Source organism: Triticum aestivum, chromosome 4B, assembly GCF_018294505.1.
Source record: "Triticum aestivum cultivar Chinese Spring chromosome 4B, IWGSC CS RefSeq v2.1, whole genome shotgun sequence".
In the NCBI taxonomy this organism is placed as follows: domain Eukaryota; kingdom Viridiplantae; phylum Streptophyta; class Magnoliopsida; order Poales; family Poaceae; genus Triticum; species Triticum aestivum.
Window position 1 is genome coordinate 147,663,671 of NC_057804.1, and position 9,301 is coordinate 147,672,971.

Sequence of the window (9,301 nt, forward strand, 5' to 3'; positions counted from 1 at the left end):
GCCCATGAGGCATGGTTCGCAAGCATCAATGATCTATAATCAAGTGATTCCAAAAGTCCATCTGCATGGAGTTTCTTCATGCGTTTTACACTAATATGATCTAAATGGCAGTGCCACAAATATGTTGCACTATCACTATCAACTTTGCATCTTTTGGCATCAATATTATGAATATGTGTATCACCACGATCGATATTCAACAAAAATAGACCACTCTTCAAGGGTGCATGACCATAAAAGATATTACTCATATAAATAGAACAACCATTATTCTCTGATTTAAATGAATAACGGTCTCGCATTAAACAAGATTCATATATAATGTTCATGCTCAACGCTGGCACCAAATAACAATTATTCAGGTCTAAAACTAATCCCGGAGGTAGATGTAGAGGTAGCGTGCCGACGGCGATCAAATCGACCTTGGAACCATTCCCAACGCGCATTGTCACCTCGTCCTTAACCAATCTTCATTTAATCCGTAGTCCTTGTTTTGAGTTACAAATATGAGCAACGGAACCGGTATCACATACCCAGGCACTACTACGAGCATTAGTAAGGTACACCCAATAACATGTATATCAAATATACCTTTGTTCACTTTGCCATCCTTCTTATCTGCCAAATACTTGGGGCAGTTCCGCTTCCAGTGACCAATCCCTTTGCAGTAGAAGCAATCAGTTTCAGGCTTAGGTCCAGACTTGGCTTCTTCTCGAGAGTGGCAACTTGCTTGCCATTCTTCTTGAAGTTCCCCTTCTTTCCTTTGACCTTTCTCTTGAAACTAGTGGTCTTGTTAACCATCAACACTTGATGCTCCTTCTTGATTTCGACCTCCGCAGCTTTGAGCATTGCGAAGAGCTCGGGAATTGTCTTTTCCATCCCTTGCATATTGTAGTTCATCATGAAGCCTTTGTAGCTTGGTGGTAGTGATTGAAGAACTCTGTCAATAACACTATCATCTGGAAGATTAACTCCCAGCTGAGTCAAGTAGTTATGATACCCAGGCATTCTGAGTATGTGTTCACTTATAGAACTATTCTCCTCCATCTTCCAGCTATATAACTTGTTGGAGACTTCATATCTCTCAACTCGGGCATTTTCTTGAAATATTAACTTCAATTCATGGAACATCTCATATCGTCCATGACGTTCAAAACGTGTTTGAAGTCTCGATTCTAAGCCGTAAAGCATGGCACACTGAACTATCAAGTAGTCATCAGATCGAGCTTGTCAGACGTTCATAACATCAGCATCTGCTCCTGCAGCAGGCCTTTCACCTAGCGGTGCATCAAAGACATTATTCTTCTATGCAGCAATGAGGATAATCCTCAAGTTAGGGACCTAGTCCATGTAGTTGCTACCATCATATTTCAACTTAGCTTTCTGTAGGAACGCATTAAAATTCAAGGGAACGGAAGCATGGGCCATTGATCTACAACATAGATATGCAAAACTATCAGGACTAAGTTCAATCATATTACTTAAGAACTCCCACTTAGATAGACATCCCTCGAGTCATCTAAATGATCACGTGATCCGTATCAACTAAACCATGTCCGATCATCACGTGAGATGGAGTAGTTTTCAATGGTGAACATCTCTATGTTGATCATCTACTATATGATTCACGTTCGACCTTTCGGTCTCCAGTGTTCCGAGACCATGTATGTACATGCTAGGCTCGTCAAGTTTAACCCGAGTATTCTGCATGTGCAAAACTGTCTTGCACCCGTATGTGAACGTAGAGCTTATCACACCCGATCATCACGTGGTGTCTCGGCACGACGAACTGTCGCAACGGTGCATACTCAGGGAGAACACTTATACCTTGAAATTTTAGTAAGGGACCATTGTCGGTGTCAAAACCGGTGGATCTCAGGTAGGGGGTCCCGAACTGTGCGTCTAGGCGGATGGTAACAGGAGACAAGGGACACGATGTTTTTACCCAGGTTCGGGCCCTCTCGATGGAGGTAAAACCCTACTCCTGCTTGATTAATATTGATGATATGGGTAGTACAAGAGTAGATCTACCACGAGATCAGAGAGGCTAAACCCTAGAAGCTAGCCTATGGTATGATTGTTGTTCGTCCTACGGACTAAAACCCTCCGGTTTATATAGGCACCGAAGAGGGTTAGGGTTACACAGAGTCGGTTACAATGGTAGGAGATCTACATATCCGTATCGCCAAGCTTGCCTTCCACGCCAAGGAAAGTCCCATCCGGACACGGGACGAAGTCTTCAATCTTGTATCTTCATAGTCCAGGAGTCCGGCCAAAAGTGATAGTTTGGCTATCCGGACACCCCCTAATCTAGGACTCCGTTAGTAGCCCCTGAACCAGGCTTCATTGACGACGAGTCCGGCGCGCATATTGTCTTCGGCATTGCAAGGAAGGTTCCTCCTCTGAATACTTCATAGAAGATTTTGAACACAAGGATAGTGTCCGGCTCTGCAAAATAAGTTCCACATACCACCGTAGAGAGAATAATATTCACACAAATTCAATCTGCTGATGTATTCCGTGGCGTGACATCACACCGCGGCCAAGCCTTTGTTCGAATCGTTTTATTGTCCCACCTCAGCGTGTTTAGCGATGCGGTTTCCTTGGCACGTCTTGTCAAAGCAGAGATTGTGTCCCCTTATTCCGGGATTCTCATCAATACGGGTGTGGGTAACCCAACCGCGCCATTGATTACAGCGCTTGGGAGATAAGCGAGTTTTACCAGGCTGGTGGGGACGCATAGCTTCGTCCGCCCATATAAGGGGATAAGGATCCACTCTTTCCATTTATGCCTTCTTCCTCCTTTGCTTATCCATCTCCGCGCACTCGAGCTCCAACGCTCAAGCCCGCACTCCCCACCTCAACCTTCTCCAGTCATGTCCGGAGCGTGAGGCAGGTGGATGGCCTTCTCCGTCACAGAGGGGCACATCAAAAAGTTGAGGAAGGCTGGATACTTGTCCAGCGACATCGCGCATGGGCTCCCAGATGAGGGGCATCTCATCCCCACCCCTAGGCCCCATGAGATGGTGGTGTTCCTCACCCACTTCCTCCGCGGACTAGGTTTTCCACTTCACCCATTTGTCCGGGGGCTCATGTTCTACTATGGCCTGGATTTCCATGATTTGGCCCCGAATTTCATCCTCAACATCTCGGCGTTCATCGTCGTGTGCGAGGCCTTCCTCCGCATCCAGCCCCACTTCAGCTTATGGCTGAAGACCTTCAATGTCAAGCCGAAGGTAGTGGGCGGCCGCCAAGCGGAGTGCGGAGGCGCCATGGTGGGGAAAATGCCCAATGTCACATGGCTCGAGGGCTCCTTTGCGGAAACCATCAAGGGGTGGCAATCGGGGTGGTTCTACATCACCGAGCCGCGCGACCCTGAATGGGCAACGGACCCCGAATTCCGATATGGCATCCCCACACGGCTCACCTCTTGTAAAGAGACGGGCCTGTCATGGGGTAATTCGGAAGAGGTGACCGGACTCCAAACCTGCGTCCAAAACCTGATGGACAAGAAGGTTAAACTCGTCACTGTAGTCCAGGTCAAGCTCTTCCGCCGCATCCTCCCGTGTCAACGACGGGCCTTTAACCTGTGGGAATTTGACCCGGCCCAGCACCAAACTTTGTCCAGGCTTTTCGACACAATGCACGAAGATGCCTGGAAGGTGCTATTCAAGGGCTCCGAGGTTCACCCTCCCACTACCGAGGATCGCAGATTCTGCGCGAAGCGCCAAGCCAGCGCGGTAAGTTCATACGGCCCATCACGGGATATTTATTTTTCATAGTTTGACTCTATGCAGGATCTAATCTCCCGTTCCTTTGACAGGACTGGTAGAAGAAGTCTAGACAGATCAACTGTCCGGCTCCTTTTCCAGAAGACCCAGCGGACGCCCGATTGACGGGGCTGCTGGTCCGGCACCTCACGTGGTGCCGGAGAAGAAGGCCAAGAAGAAGACCACGAGAACTCGAAAGAGTTCCCGGCGCCAGGTGTTATCGGACTCATCGTCCGATGACTCTGAGGCGGGCTCCTCCCGTGAAGACGAGGAGGAGAAAAAAGAGGCCTCTCCCCAAGCGGCGGGAGAGAAGAAAAGGAAGGCCGCCCCAACTGGGGAGGCCGGAGGGTCCAAGAAGGGAAGGACCCTTCCTCCAGACTTCTCCACCAACGCCGACGACGGCGAAGAGGAGTGGCCACCGAGGGATAAGCCCCTGGCGACATCGTAAGTGTCCGGATACCAGAATAACTCATGGCGTTTTGTTTGTCATATAGGGTCTCCTAACGCCGAATACAACCCTGCAGCCCGCCCAAGGACGGTCTCGACACTTCAACGAGTGGCTCCCTGGCTCCGTCGGACGTGAATAGTACTTCACTTCCGGCCACCTCCTCTCCTCATGCTGCGGACGACGCCGAGGTGGGGTCCCAAAAGGGGCCCAGCCAGGAGGAGGAGGTCCCGGAGGCGCCGCAAGGCAACCTCCCGGACTCCGGGCATAAGGGGGATCAAACCCCAAAGGGTTCTAAGTCGGGCCCTGGGCTGGACTCCACGCCGGAACCTTTAGTGGTTCCGGAGTCCGGCAGGCGACCCCTTTGTAAGAAGGGCGAGACTGTGACACCGGTGACCTCCGTCCAACCGGAGGCACCGGATAATTTGCTGGAGGCGCTTAGCGGCGCCTCCATCGACGAGGGGCACCGCACTGTTATGAGTGTGGTGATCCAGAAAGTTCAGTCCGCCAAGAGCGGGCTGACCGAAGCCTGTGCCAGCCTTCTGACAGGCTTTGAGGTATGTATTTAAGATATGTAAAAATATTACCGCATAGACAGTAGCCCCTTATGCTCAGTTTGGTGTTCGAAAAGAAAAGCCGAACTAAGGATCTAAAAAGATGTACACAGGAGTCTAACATAGGTATGTCAATATGGGGAATGCAGGCTACACTACTGACCTCTGCCGTACTGACTACGGAGGTCGATGCATTGAAGCAAGCCTCGAGCGGTCCGAGAATGAGCTCGGCCTTGCCAAAAAGCAGCTTGAGGACAAGGAAGGTAAGTAATACCTTATGGAAGTATATAAAAGATGTGGTTGCAAAAAATAGCAGGAATAACGTGAGAATTGCAGGGGCCACGAACGAGGTGACGACCCTGAAGGATGCGGTGTCCAAGGCCGAAAGCAATGCAGCCGCGGAGCGCACTGAGCGAGAGAAGCAGGAGGCGCGGGTGGCGGAGGTGCGGCAAGAGCTCCAGGCTCTCATGGAAAAACATGAGAGTTTGGAGCGTGACTCAAAGACTCGAGAGTCCGAGCTTGCCTCGGCTCTTGAGAGCGCCAAAGCCGCTAAGGCCGAAGGCCAGAAAGCCCTCCAGGAGATTGAGGCAATGAAGAAGATAGCGGCGGGTAACGCATTCTTCATGCAAAGCAAGCCCGTGAAAGTGAATTACTTGTTACTTACCCGAATCGAAGCTCTCCAGGAGCATTCGCAGATCTGCCGCGTAGTGTGTCCGATGCTGCCGCATTCTACCAGGCCAAGGAGGGGAGCTCGACGGAAAAGGTGTTCTGGTCTCAGTATGCTGAGGCCGGACACCCGGTGCCCTTGAGCGACCAGCTGAAGCAGCTGGTCGAGCTCCATAAGGTGGCCGAACAGGCCATGAAGGGCCTCATAGTTCGGTTGTGGCCTGAGGAGGCCATGCCTGGGAGCTACTTCGGGCTGGTGAGGAGGCTGGTGGACGCCTGCCCATGGATTGAAGTCGTCAAGCACTCCGCCTGTATCAATGGTGCCCGTAGGGCCCTTGCCCATGCTAAAGTGCACTGGGGCAAGATGGACGCTGAGAAGCTTGTTACGGACGCTCCACCGCCGGGCAGGGAGTATCGCAAGCCCGAGATGTATTATGCGAGCGTCCTGAAGGGTGCCCGCCTTATAGCGGGTGAATGCTCCAAAGATGTAATTTTTGAGTAAACTCGCATTTGTTATCCTGTGCGCTTGAAAACTTGTTCATCTGCGCTAAGCAACGCTTGTAGATTTAAAATATTACCTTCTGTGCGGCCGTTTATTAAATTTGAGAGATGGCAAGTCATCGGCTTCTGCCCTCATGCCACGAGTGCTGGGGTGTTCGGGATAAACTTGAGCGCTCTTGTTCCCATTCTTGGGTCCTTCGAGGGAGGCGCTCAACGCAACGAACAAGGCAACCGGACTATAACGCTTGAGCACTCTCACTTAGCCATAGAATTCTATAATTTTAAATTTCAGCGAAGCCCCTAGTATTCGGAAGACCGATTTCGAGGCGCTATCCACGCCTGGGCCAGAAAAAGCCGGCTCCTCGCTCTAAGCGGCATAAGTCTTTAGGGACTCGAAGAACCTCTCGAACAGTGACCGGCTCTCGCCCTATCATGACGGTCAGTTTTAGCTTTCTCCACTGAGGTGCTCAACCCAGCTCAACCGGGGCACAATTGTAGTGGTTCTCCCAGCACTACATTAGCCGATATAACGGAACGTAAGGTACCAAAACATGGGAGCCGGGCAAACCCAACTATTGACCCAAGACATGATTCAGAGTCGATGCATATAATGCTATAAGTTCGGGGTGCCGCACTTGTGAAAGTGTTCGGACTTATCACACCATATTTTGGGGTACTTAAGCCCCTGGTGTATTTGGCCGTACCAAAGCGTACGGATGCAATATGTCATAAGTGAACGTATATAGATAAGAAAAAGGAATGCAATAATAGGCAAAAGTTGTGCATTGTTCATTAAAAAGGCTGCGGTAAAAGCAGAATGATACAAATATTATGATAAGCAAGGGACGGGACTATTTGACATGTCCCCCTCCAGGAGCGAGCTGCGGGATGATATGTAAAACAAGTATACTGCTCGTTATAGAGACCACCTGGACATTCGACGTAGCTTTCTGCTTCCCTGGTTGTTGCATCGTGTGTTCGGCGATTCTACTACCGGGCAGGGCTTCTTGGTAAAGGAGTCCTTAAAGTAAGAAAAAGAATTACACAATCGGCAGCCCCTGGTGCGGTTGAGCCGCATTGTGGGGCTGCCATGGTCATGCCCCTCCCCCTATACCCATGGTATCTCCAGAGCGTAATTATGTACGCGTAGTACTAGTTTCGAAATGTCGCGAGGGCTAGGGTTGGGGCTGCATTGCTACACGTGCTCGGAACATGTCGGGCAGTTCAAAGGGCACTAGAGGGCTAGCCTATGGTATGAACGACTGAGGGCGCGCTTGGCGGTGTCCGGACGTTTAGTAGCCGGACTCGAGAATTGCCTTAAGAGGCTGCTCTGTACTTCCGCCGCGAGAGACGCCGTGTGCTCCTCCGTTCGGAGAGAGTGTTTGGTGTTTCCGTTGACCGTAATGACTCCTCGAGGGCCTGGCATCTTGAGCTTGAGATATGCGTAGTGCGGCATCGCATTGAACTTTGCAAATGCGGTTCGTCCGAGCAGTGCGTGATAGCCGCTGCGGAACGGGACTATGTCGAAGATTAACTCCTCGCTTCGGAAGTTATCCGGGGATCCGAAGACCACTTCAAGTGTAACTGAGCCTGTACAATTGGCCTCTACACCTAGGATGACGCCTTTAAAGGTTATGTTTGTGGGTTTAATCCTTGAGGGGTCTATGCCCATTTTGCGCACTGTATCCTCATAAAGCAGATTCAGGCTGCTGCCGCCGTCCATCAGGACTCGAGTGAGGTGAAATCCGTCAATGATTGGGTCTAGAACCAATGCGGCGAATCCACCGTGTCGGATGCTAGTAGGGGTGGTCCCTTCGATCAAAAGTGATCGGGCAAGAGGACCACGGGTTGAACTTTGGGGCGACTGGCTCCATCGCATATACGTCCCTTAGTCCACGCTTCCGCTCCCTTTTGGGTATGTGGGTTGCGTATATCATGTTCACCGTCCGCACTTGTAGGGGGAAGCCCTTCTGTCCTCTGTTGTTCGGCGGCCCAGGTTCCACCTCGTCGTCGCTATGCAGCCCCTTATCATTGTTTTCGGCATGTAACTTGCCTGCCTGCTTGAACACCCAACAATCCCTGTTGGTGTGGTTGGCTGGTTTTTCGGGGGTGCCGTGTATCTGGCACGAGCGATCGAGTATTCGGTCCAAATTGAACGGGCCCGAGTATTTCTTTTGAATGGCTTTTTCTGCTGACCGGGTTTAGAGCCTCTGAATCCGGCATTGACTGTCGTATCTTCAGTATTATCGCCGTTAATGCGGCGCTTGTGCCTGTTGCGACGTGACCTGCCATTGCTGTCCTTGGTATCCGAATTACCAGGTCTCTTGGTCATGTTGTTACTACAAGCTAGCCAGTTGTCTTCTCCCGCGCAAAAGCGGGTCATGAGTGTTGTGAGAGCTGCCATGGATTTTGGCTTTTCCTGTCCTAGGTGCCGGGCGAGCCACTCGTCGCGGATGTTATGTTTGAAGGCTGCAAGGGCCTTTGCATCCGGACAATCGACAATTTGATTTTTCTTGGTTAGGAACCGTGTCCAGAATTGTCTGGCCGATTCCTCTGGCTGCTGAATTATGTGGCTTAGGTCATCGGCATCTGGTGTTCGCACATAGGTGCCCTGGAAATTGTCGAGGAACGCGGCTTCCAGGTCTTCCCAACAACCAATTCACTCTGCTGGCAAGCTGTTAAGCCAATGCCGAGCTGGTCCTTTAAGCTTGCGTGGGAGGTATTTGATGGGGTGTAGATCATCACCGCGGGCCATGTGGATATGAAGGAGATAGTCCTCGATCCAGACCGTAGGATCTGTTGTGCCATCGTATGATTCAATGTTCACGGGTTTGAAACCCTCAGGGATCTGATGATCCATCACTTCATCTTGTTGCAAGTCGAGCATGTCGCTTAAATCATCGACAGTGGCTACGAAGTGGGTGGTGGGTGGGTTTTGAATTTCTTCGCCGTCCGTATCCCAGCCTTCCTGACCGGAGTCCGGCCAGGGCTCCCCTGATAAAGAGAGAGACTTTAGTGAATTCAAGATGTCGCCAAAGGGCGAGTGCTGGAAGATGTCCGCGGCGGTGAACTCCATGACCGGCGCCCAATCGGGTTTGATTGACAGGGGCGCGGAAGGTCCGGAGTCCGAAGAGGAGTACGGAGAGGAGTCCAGTACCTTGGAGTTACGAGTCTTGCAAAGGATAGGGATAGTATTCAGCTCCATCACCGTAGAGATAGCAGCCCCCGAGGCCGTGTCGAGCCACCCGTCCTCGGTCGGCGCAGTCGGCTCCGAGCTAAGGGTCGGAGCGGACACTTGTGCAGCCTCCAGGGCACTGTCCGGCGGCAGAGCTAGATCGTGCCCATCGTGATAGTGCGGCGCGCTT